General features: G+C 46.0%; 1 long non-coding RNA gene across 1 annotated transcript; it reads right to left on the bottom strand.

Moving 5' to 3' along the window:
• Nucleotides 1-38: 38 nt before the first annotated feature.
• Nucleotides 39-9,144, bottom strand: LOC308579629. Its single transcript, XR_014004567.1, has 3 exons — nt 8,984-9,144; nt 2,757-3,131; nt 39-915 (listed from the first exon to the last, which is right to left on the bottom strand). It is a non-coding gene; the product is annotated as an uncharacterized lncRNA (long non-coding RNA).
• Nucleotides 9,145-9,809: the final 665 nt, after the last annotated feature.

The following is a 9,809-nucleotide window of genomic DNA, read 5'->3' on the forward strand; positions in this document are numbered from 1 at the left end:
GCTGTTGCTCCCACCCCATCCCAGCTGCCACCCAGTGGTGTTTGAATACAGAGGATTTTGCGCAGGTGGTTTGCTAGTGCAGATGCTCCCAAGCAGACTCCCATAATTTGCGTTGTTCTTTCCAGTAACGAATATCCATCTTTACTAATGACTGAATTTTGCAAAACTCTTTGTACTTGAGGAAATCATAAACTCAGAGACGCATTTTCCTAAACCTTGTCCTATTCTAGTATTAAAGTCAGCAGCAATTATTATATGAGAGCCTGCAGTTACAGCATAGAAATCAGATGTCACATTATCCAGATTCCTTCAGTTCTTAGATCCCTGAGGAAGAATGTAGACAAGTTGTAGAAGAAAGCATGGAATTTCTGCATGGAAGCAAAGGAATTGTCTTGCAATCACTAGAGTGAAAGAAGAAGAAGAAGAAGCACTCTCATAGCTGTTTTGAGGTCAGGTCAGGTTTTCCTGCAATCTGTGATCATGGGCCATAGACCCAGGTTGACATGCTGTATTGGAAACATAGCCTGATTCAAATACGATGCCTGAAACATTATTGGGAGAAGAGGTTGATGTTGTAAATGGCTAAAAGCAAGCCTGCAGTTTCCAACTTATTTCATGTGTTGTTTTTCACCTGCTTGCCTGATACACTGTTTTATATTTTATAGCATTGTTTTATATCTTATAGCTTTATTTTATATCATATTTCACATATTTTATGTAAAAAAGCATGAGTTTAATTTAATAACTTACCTGGAAACCGATATATGCTATGATCACATATTGAAAAGCACTCTCTCCCTGTCTCCTTGAAAAGTCTAGCGACAAGGAAGAAATAGTCAATAGTACAAACTGGGTGATAATAGATAATAAGCACTGGTCCTTTAGGGAGATGTTCCATGCCAAAAACTTCATAACCTGGAAATAATATAAAATGCAATAAATAAATGTTATTTTGTTGAAAAATAAATGGAATATTGCAATCTTTTACTGGAAGAAAACACTGTGGTTCAGAAAACTGAAATTTAAGATCTGTTAAAAAGCTCTCCTATATGTTGCAGCATTCTGGATACTAGGTTGTCATCCACATGGGCCAGAACTTTCTCTGTTGTGCTCACATAATAAATGATATTTCTCGTCTGCTGGAATCTTCGTTCCTTGCTTAATTTTGGGCGTAGGTGAAAAAAAAATTGCCTAGTCTTTGAGTGAGCTAAAACTGTGACTTGTTGTTTCAATCTCCTTTAAACTTTCATCAGGGCCATCTTAAGCATATGCGGTGACGGGGTGCAAAGATCCACCAGGCACCCCTAGGTTGCCCAGAGTTGTCGAGCGTTTTTTAACGGGGGACCCCAAAGTAGTTGACTTTTTTTTAGGATATAGTTGTTTACCTTTAGAATGGTTGCAGACGCAGTGACTCACAGAGCCAACTAACGGGGGTTCCAGCGCCCAACACACAGGGGCGTACGAAGGTGGGTGTGGGTTCCATGCTAGGGGGGAACAAAATGTTCGGTGACACAGTTTCCATAATGTCCTCCCACTGCCTCCACACACCCCGCTGCATGGCAGCTAACTGTTTCGGCTGGGATCCATGCGCTCTTATTTGTCGGGACTTGTTGCTGCCGTTGGTGCTGTTGGTGTGCGGCGGATCCCGTCCAGACATCTTCCTCTCCTGCTGCTAGCATTCCCCGTCGTTCTGCGCTGGAACATCACGTTGGGCGGTGCTGGGAGAGTGCGACGACAGCGGAAAAGCCAGCAAAGGAACCCACAGCTTGGCACATGCAACAGGATGCATCGTGCCACACCCACAACGTTACATGGTGCTCCGGGCATGGCACTGAAACAGTTAGCTGCCATGCAGCTGGGGCAAGAGCCGACAGGGTCTTCTGCTGCGGGCAGGTTGGTGTGAGTTTGGGAGCGAGCGTTGGAGTCCGGGGAAGAGCCGCCTGCAGAAGACGAACTCCGACGGGCTCTGCTCCGCTCCGCTGTCGGCGGCTCTTCCCTGGACTCCAACGCTCGGCCCTGGACTCTCAGCCTGGAACCCCTGTGGGCCCGGCGCCCGGGTGCCGTGCACCCCTAGCGCCAATGGTTAAGATGCCCCTGACTTTCATATGGGTTATAATACTATATTTTCCTGATCCTTTTTATTTGAAGAACAGTATTACCCTTCCGTGCAGAGTGTTGCACATTCTTTCCCCATACCTAAGAGCTCTAATTTCAGGCATCTTCAGGCCATTCTCTGAATCACTTTAAACAATGTGAGAAAACAGTTTCCCAGACAGATGCACCCTTGACCATGTCCTAAGTAGCCAGAGGGTTTCATCCTTATAACCCAAGCTTGGTTTTAGTAATGCGTTTCTGATTTATGCTCCAACATCTAAAGCAACATCATACTCTGGGATGCAATAAGAATATAAGATGGATCCTGTTGATGAAGCCAAATCTCTCTGTATTCCATCATCCTCTTTCACGCAGTGTTCATCCAAATTAGCAGCCATCATCACACCACCACATCCTGTGCTGACAAATTCCATGGTTTGTGTCCAGAGTTTATGCTTCAGTGATTTACCAAGCTCAAGAAAGTAGCACCCTCAAAGTCTCACTACACGATGATATACTCATTAAATTTGCTGTGTACCCACCACACAGTTAAAGCCAGTAGTGCTAACTATTGTTCCAGGGCCTCAAGTCTGAAATTCTGATGCTCAGTCCTATGAAAGTATAGTAGCTGAATTATTGGTATGAAAGAAACATTTACTCACCATGCCATATCTTTCCAAATATATCTAAAACTTGAGCCGTAACTTGCTTTGGCTTTTTCCAACATTTGGTATCAAAATCAGTTTCTTGCTGGTTATTCATCTTCTTGTAGACATATAGCAAAAATGAGATTGCACAGATAAACAAATATGTCATTATAATGATTGAACAAGGCAAAATCAGAAGCATACGCAACCACCAAGAGTAAGCCCCCAAGCTCAGGTATTCTTCCATGGAAGGAAAACTAATCCAGTTTCCCAGCATTTGAGTAAAGCAGCTCATGGTTTCCTGATATGAAGCCCCACGTGTATGCCAAGGAAGGAAACCAGTCCAGTTAAACCTTCTTTGGTTTTGATGGTATTTTCCCCACTGTTTACCTGGAAAACAGAAAATGCAGTATATCAGTTTGAACTGCCATTCCAGAAGCTTTCATGATTACATGAATTCTCCTGCTATGTAATATTTTCCCAGTTTTCCCCACTGTAACTTGCCAAGTAGATACAAGTAGATACAAAATGACAAGTGTATGACTCCATTTATTTCTTGTAAAGCAAGCTGGTTTCAGTCCACTGCTGAAGTATTAAGGAAAGTGAGAAAGGGTCACTTCTCTTTGAGTCAGCAGAAATGGTTCCCCACCTCCTAAAAGTGCAGCTGCATGCATCTTGTGACTGTCTTCTTTGTGTTGCTGGGCAAACTAACACATATCCCAGGATAGATAAAGAACTCATGTTTCAGCATTCACTGTTGTGGGGCATTGGAGACATGGATACTGTTGGAATGATCTGGGGAAAATGTGTCAGATTTGTGAAGAGCTTATCTGAAGGAAGTTAGACACATTGCAAGACGTCTACACAGAGGGAACTCTGGCAGTTGCAGGACTTTTTTGAGCAAGTGGACTTTGCACTTTCTGTATGCACTTTTCCTCAGCAAAAACTTTATACGTCGAAATGCTCTCTGGGCTCAGAGAGTGAAGACTTCTTGTAGTAGAGACATTGTGTGTCTTTGTGCTCCCAAAGTAAAAGTGATCTCTGCTACACAGTTGTTTTTTGTACTGAGGCTATCCACTTGACTCAAATTATATGGAGCAAACACAACACCGAACAAGAGGGAGGGTGGGGAAAATAGTGAGCTGATGGGTGGCAGCATTTTGGAATTCACTGCAAAGTGCCTCTTTCTGGGGATGTGAAGTGGAATAGCAGCGCTGCTGCCAGAGAAGAACAGATGCCGATGGCGAAACCCTGTTATCACTGCCTCTAGAACTTCTTTCCAGGGGGCCACTAGGGGGCGCATCAGAAGATGGCTGACAATAACATCTCTCCGACCCACATGAGGTAATTTGGAGGCTATGATGAGGGTAATTAGCCTCCTTAACCCCTCCAGGATTGGGGGGGACGGCCCTTGCCTGTTGTGCCCTATACCACCCCCAAATTTGTGGGGATGGGGGCACTAGGCACAAAGCCCTCCTGTGGGATTCCGGCACTCCTCGATGCTGTCTCTGATCCGCGCCACTAGTTGCAAGAATCTTTAAAAGAAACAATTTGGACAAGATAAATTGCACATACTTCAAGGAAAGAGGGGGAGTAAAGACTGCTGACAGAAGAGATCTCTGATAAAACAAGACAAGAATAAAATATGAGAAGATACGTCAAGATATGGTACGGCAAATGACTGAGGGGGGAGGGGAAAAAAACCCTCTTTTATTTTTCTATGTGATTAACAAGAATCCCCTCCCCTAATGAGTCAGAAATGTCGTTTTAAGGACTTAAGCTGTGGATTTAAGGCTGTGTGGAGATAAATTTTCGAACCAAAGCAATGTTTCAAGACGAAGCTGGAGAGTTAAGAGTTTTGGAATGACGCAGTTAAAAATGCCGTCGCCATTTTGGGAGGCACTGTCGGAGCTTTTGAGTCTGGGAGGAGAAAGAGAGAAACAGAGTTGTTTACATATCGTGGATTTATTCCTCAGTGGGACTTAAGAGTGACAACTGCCTAATTTATGATGGAAAGAGCGATGTTATCTACGAAGGAGATGATATATGGAAACCATCTGGACTTAGATTGGAAGAACGGGAAATTCACACAGGATTATTATATTTGCTTATCGGCTTAAGGAGACTAGCAGAAGAGATCGTAAAGGAAAAAGAGAAATTATATGAACAAGATATGATGTGGAAACACCAAGATAAGATTGGATAGAACTATGAACTCTGCTTGGACTGATTGGGACTGATTTTTTTTTTGTTTGTATTGTTTTATTGGTTTTGTTTGTTTGTTTAAGGTGTTATTTTGTTTTTAGGGGGAGGGTTCAGGGCTGCCGGGGAGTGGGCCCCAGCCCACAAAATGGCTGGGGCATGTTCCACAGGGGGGGATGCACTGGGACAACCGATCTCAGTGATCACGGGTAGGAGGAGGAGTTACGCTAAGACCAGACCATGTCATTACAGAGGAGGCAGGTTTAGTTGTTGTCTGAGGACTATCCCTGCCTCCGGGTCTGGTCCTGTCTGGATGGATACTAGAATCAGCAAGGGATACCCACGTGACCTGAAGGTGCTGCTGTGCAATGCCAGGTCAATGATTCGTAAGACCACTGCCATCCATGACTTGATCATGGATGGAGGATTTGACCTGGCATGTGTAACAGAGACTTGGTTGGATGAAGCAGATGGGCCTGTCCTTGCCGCTGCTTGTCCACCAGGTTTCTCTTACGCACAGCAACCCAGGTCACGTGGGCGGGGAGGGGGGGTTGCAGTGATTTTTAGGAAGTCATTAGTTTGCACCAGGCGTCCTATTGGGAAGACCCAGTTTTCTGAGTGCATGTTCTGGAAGTTGGGCAATAGGGGCAGTACAGGATTCCTTTTGGTGTACCGACCTCCCCGCTGCACCAAGGATTCCCTGCCCGAGCTGCTTCAGGTCGTGGCGGATGTTCTCCTGGAGACACCTAGCCTGGTCGTCCTAGGGGATTTTAACATCCATGCCGACACGACCTTACAAGGGGCCGCTCGGGACTTCGTGGAAAGCATGGCATCCATGGGGCTGTCCCTGAATAAGTCTGGCCCAACCCATAGCCGTGGACATGCCTTGGACCTGGTGTTTACCTCTATGGATGTTGGTGATCTGACACTAAGTAAAAGCGAAATGAAAGAAGTGCCATGGTCAGATCACTTCCTGGTGCAACTGGACTTCTCTGCGACCCATCCCCTCTGCAGGGAGGTGGGACCAATTCGGATGGTCCCCCCCCGCCACTTAATGGATCCAAATGGTTTCCAGAGAGTGGTAGGGGATGCTTTATCCCATGTTGATGGCCTTTCAGCCGATTCCCTGGTGGCCCGCTGGAATGTGGAGTTAACCAGGGCTATTGACTGTTTGGCTCCGAAGCGCCCTCTCCGATTGCATGGAGCCCGGACAGCCCCGTGGTTTTCCACGGATCTGAGGGCAATGAAACAATCGTTGAGACGGCTAGAGCGCCGGTGGCGGATAACTCATTCCGAATCTGACCGGACACAGGTTAGAGCTCAACGTCGAGCCTACCAAGTGGCGATAGCGACGGCGAAGAAGAATTTCTTCACCGCCTCTATTGCATCTGCAGAAAACAGCAGCAGGAGACTTTTTCAGGTGGTTCACAATTTAGCGGAACCACCTGCAACATCGGGGCCCAGTACGGGCCACATGTTCTCCTGCAATGATTTTGCAAAGTTTTTTGCAGATAAAATCGCCCAGATTCGGGAAGAAGTAGACTCCACCGTGGGAGCAGGGCCGGGGCGGGAGAGTGCTAGAGTTCTGTCTAGTCAAGTTGAGTGGGATCAATTTCAATCTGTTACCTCCGAGGATGTGGACAGGCTGCTTGGACGAGTGAAACCAACCACCTGTCTCCTGGATCCTTGCCCATCCTGGCTTATAAAAGCTAGCTGGGAAGGACTGGGCGATGGGCTTCGTGGGGTGGTGAATGCTTCCCTCCGTGAGGGAGCCTTCCCAGACCCGCTGAAAGAGGCGGTTATTAAACCGCTTCTTAAAAAACCATCTTTAGATGCGGCCACGATGGCCAACTATCGCCCAGTCTCAAATCTTCCATTCCTGGGCAAGGTGATTGAGCGAGTGGTTGCTGAACAACTCCAGGCACGCCTGGAAGAAGCGGACCATTTGGATCCCTTCCAGTCGGGATTCAGGCCTCATCATGGGACTGAAACTGCCTTGGTCGCACTGGTTGATGATCTCCGGCGGGCTAGGGACAAAGGTGAGAGCTGTTTCCTAGTTCTGCTGGATCTCTCAGCGGCGTTTGATACCATCGACCATAGCATCCTTCTGGACCGTCTTGAGGGGCTGGGAGCTGGGGGCACTGTTATACAGTGGTTCCGCTCCTTCCTCCTGGGCCGTGTTCAGAAAGTGGTGGTGGGGGATGAGTGTTCAGACCCTTGGGCCCTCACTTGTGGGGTGCCTCAGGGTTCTGTCCTCTCCCCCATGCTTTTTAACATCTATATGAAGCCGCTGGGAGAGATCATCAGGAGGTTTGGGCTGGGTGTTCATCAGTATGCGGATGACACCCAGCTCTACCTCTCTTTTAAATCAGAACCAGTGAAGGCGGTGAAGGTCCTGTGTGAGTGTCTGGAGGCGGTTGGAGGATGGATGGCGGCTAACAGATTGAGGTTGAATCCTGACAAGACAGAAGTACTGTTTTTGGGGGACAGGAGGCGGGCAGGTGTGGAGGATTCCCTGGTCCTGAATGGGGTAACTGTGCCCCTGAAGGACCAGGTGCGCAGCCTGGGAGTCATTTTGGACTCACAGCTGTCCATGGAGGCGCAGGTCAAATCTGTGTCCAGGGCAGCTGTTTACCAGCTCCATCTGGTACGTAGGCTGAGACCCTATCTGCCTGCGGACTGTCTCGCCAGAGTGGTGCATGCTCTGGTTATCTCCCGCTTGGACTACTGCAATGCGCTCTACGTGGGGCTACCTTTGAAGGTGACGCGGAAACTACAACTAATCCAGAATGCGGCAGCTAGACTGGTGACTGGGAGCGGCCTCTGAGACCATATAACACCGGTCTTGAAAGACCTGCATTGGCTCCCAGTACGTTTCCGAGCACAATTCAAAGTGTTGGTGCTGACCTTTAAAGCCCTAAACGGCCTCGGTCCAGTATACCTGAAGGAGCGTCTCCACCCCCATCAGTCTGCCCGGACGCTGAGGTCCAGCGCCGAGGGCCTTCTGGCGGTTCCCTCATTGCGAGAAGCAAAGCTACAGGGAACCAGGCAGAGGGCCTTCTCGGTAGTGGCGCCCGCCCTGTGGAACGCCCTTCCAGCAGATGTCAAAGCGATAAACAACTACCTGACATTCAGGAGACATCTTAAGGCAGCCCTGTTCAGGGAAGTTTTTAACGTGTGATATTTTACTGTATTTTTGGTTTTTATGGAAGCCGCCCAGAGTGGCTGGGGAGGCCCAGCCAGATGGGCGGGGTATAAATAATAAATTATTATTATTATTATTATTATTAATGCAGTAATAAGAAGATGATTTGAATCCCCCTTTGGATCTTGAAGTATGGGTTCCCCCAACAAAATTTAAAAATTTGGCTTTGTAATTTGGAATTTTATGTGATGTGATTTAATTTGATGTGACTGGCCAGTTAATAAAAATTATTTTTTAAAAATAGAACTTCTTTCCGGTTGGGTTATTGGGGACCATGCCACAATACACAGCCATTGCATTTTTGTCTACAAATTAATAAGTCATCTGAAAACAGACCTTCACATAGTTAAATTGCATATTTTTTATTTTACTCTATCTCCACTACATCATTCAACAAAAAAGTATGGGAAAAGAGACAAAATTGATAAGGGTATGCAGGCTTTATACCACAGCTGTTTTGATTCCAATAATAGCTGTGTTATGGGGAGGAATTTAATTTCTGCTTCTCAGTGTTATAATATCTGAAAAGCTGTAAGTGCTTAATTTCATCTCCACAAGTAGCAAAAATCCTAGTTGTGTTTTAAGTTGACAATGTGGAAACAGGCTAAGATTTTCATACAGCTGGTTTTTACACACACACACAGACAAGACAGCATTTCTCTCTCGCTCTCTCTGCTGACCCATGCACAGTAACTGACAAATAACACAACTACTAGCACATTTGCAAAACTAAGCAAGAATCATTTGTTGAGATTGCAGGGGGTTGACTAGACAACCCGTTGGGCCCCTTCCAACTTTACATTTTATGTTTCTATGAACAAAACCTTTTACTTACATTCCTGGTAAGCCTAAATTGCCTTCACGTTGGTCACCTCTCTCTGAGAGCAGCAAACGTCTTGTCTGGTGCTCTACTTTTTCGTAGGCTAATTTCCACCACTATGGAGACATGTCCCTTTATGTGGAGGTTTAAAGAGACTGTGATGGGTGTGCCATCTGTATGAACAAACCAAGCATTGTGAAAAAGAGAGAAGACATGGGGAGGCCTCTTCTGGGAAGTCGTGGCCATTTATAATCATACATAAGTATGGAGTCACACCTACAAGAACATTTATAGTGTACAATTACATATTGGGTCACAGAAAACCAGTTCTTGACTAAGTAATAAAGGTAGGAATTGTACTCGCAACACTCTTTCTGTGATTCAGTCATAGACTCATTAAGAACAAATATACATGGCTTGTAAAAGCCAAACATAACCAGAAAACATAAAAAGCACATGTATCTTATCTTCACTAGCCACTTCATGAATCACTTGAAGAAGAGTTAAAGCTGATTAAAACTCATTAAAACCACTTTGTTGTTTAGTCGTGTCCGACTCTTTGTGACCCCATGGACCACAGGAAGCCAGACACTCCTGTCATCTAAAAGGCAGATAAAAACCACAGGCTTTCCAGAGAGAGATGTTGCCTTGCAAGCTGTTGGGTCCCTTCCAGGCACTGTCCTACTTCTTCATTGCATGACACTCCTGAGAATATGAGGGAGCCCTGTTTGCTCTAGTGTTGAGGAAGGCACTTGAGAGTGTTGAGGATGACACTTGAGAGCCAACCTTTCAAGTGCCTACCTTAATTCCCAATTCTATAGCAAGACTTTGACAGAAGTGG

Source organism: Podarcis bocagei, assembly GCF_964188305.1.
Source record: "Podarcis bocagei genome assembly, contig: HAP1_SCAFFOLD_371, whole genome shotgun sequence".
Lineage (NCBI taxonomy): Eukaryota > Metazoa > Chordata > Lepidosauria > Squamata > Lacertidae > Podarcis > Podarcis bocagei.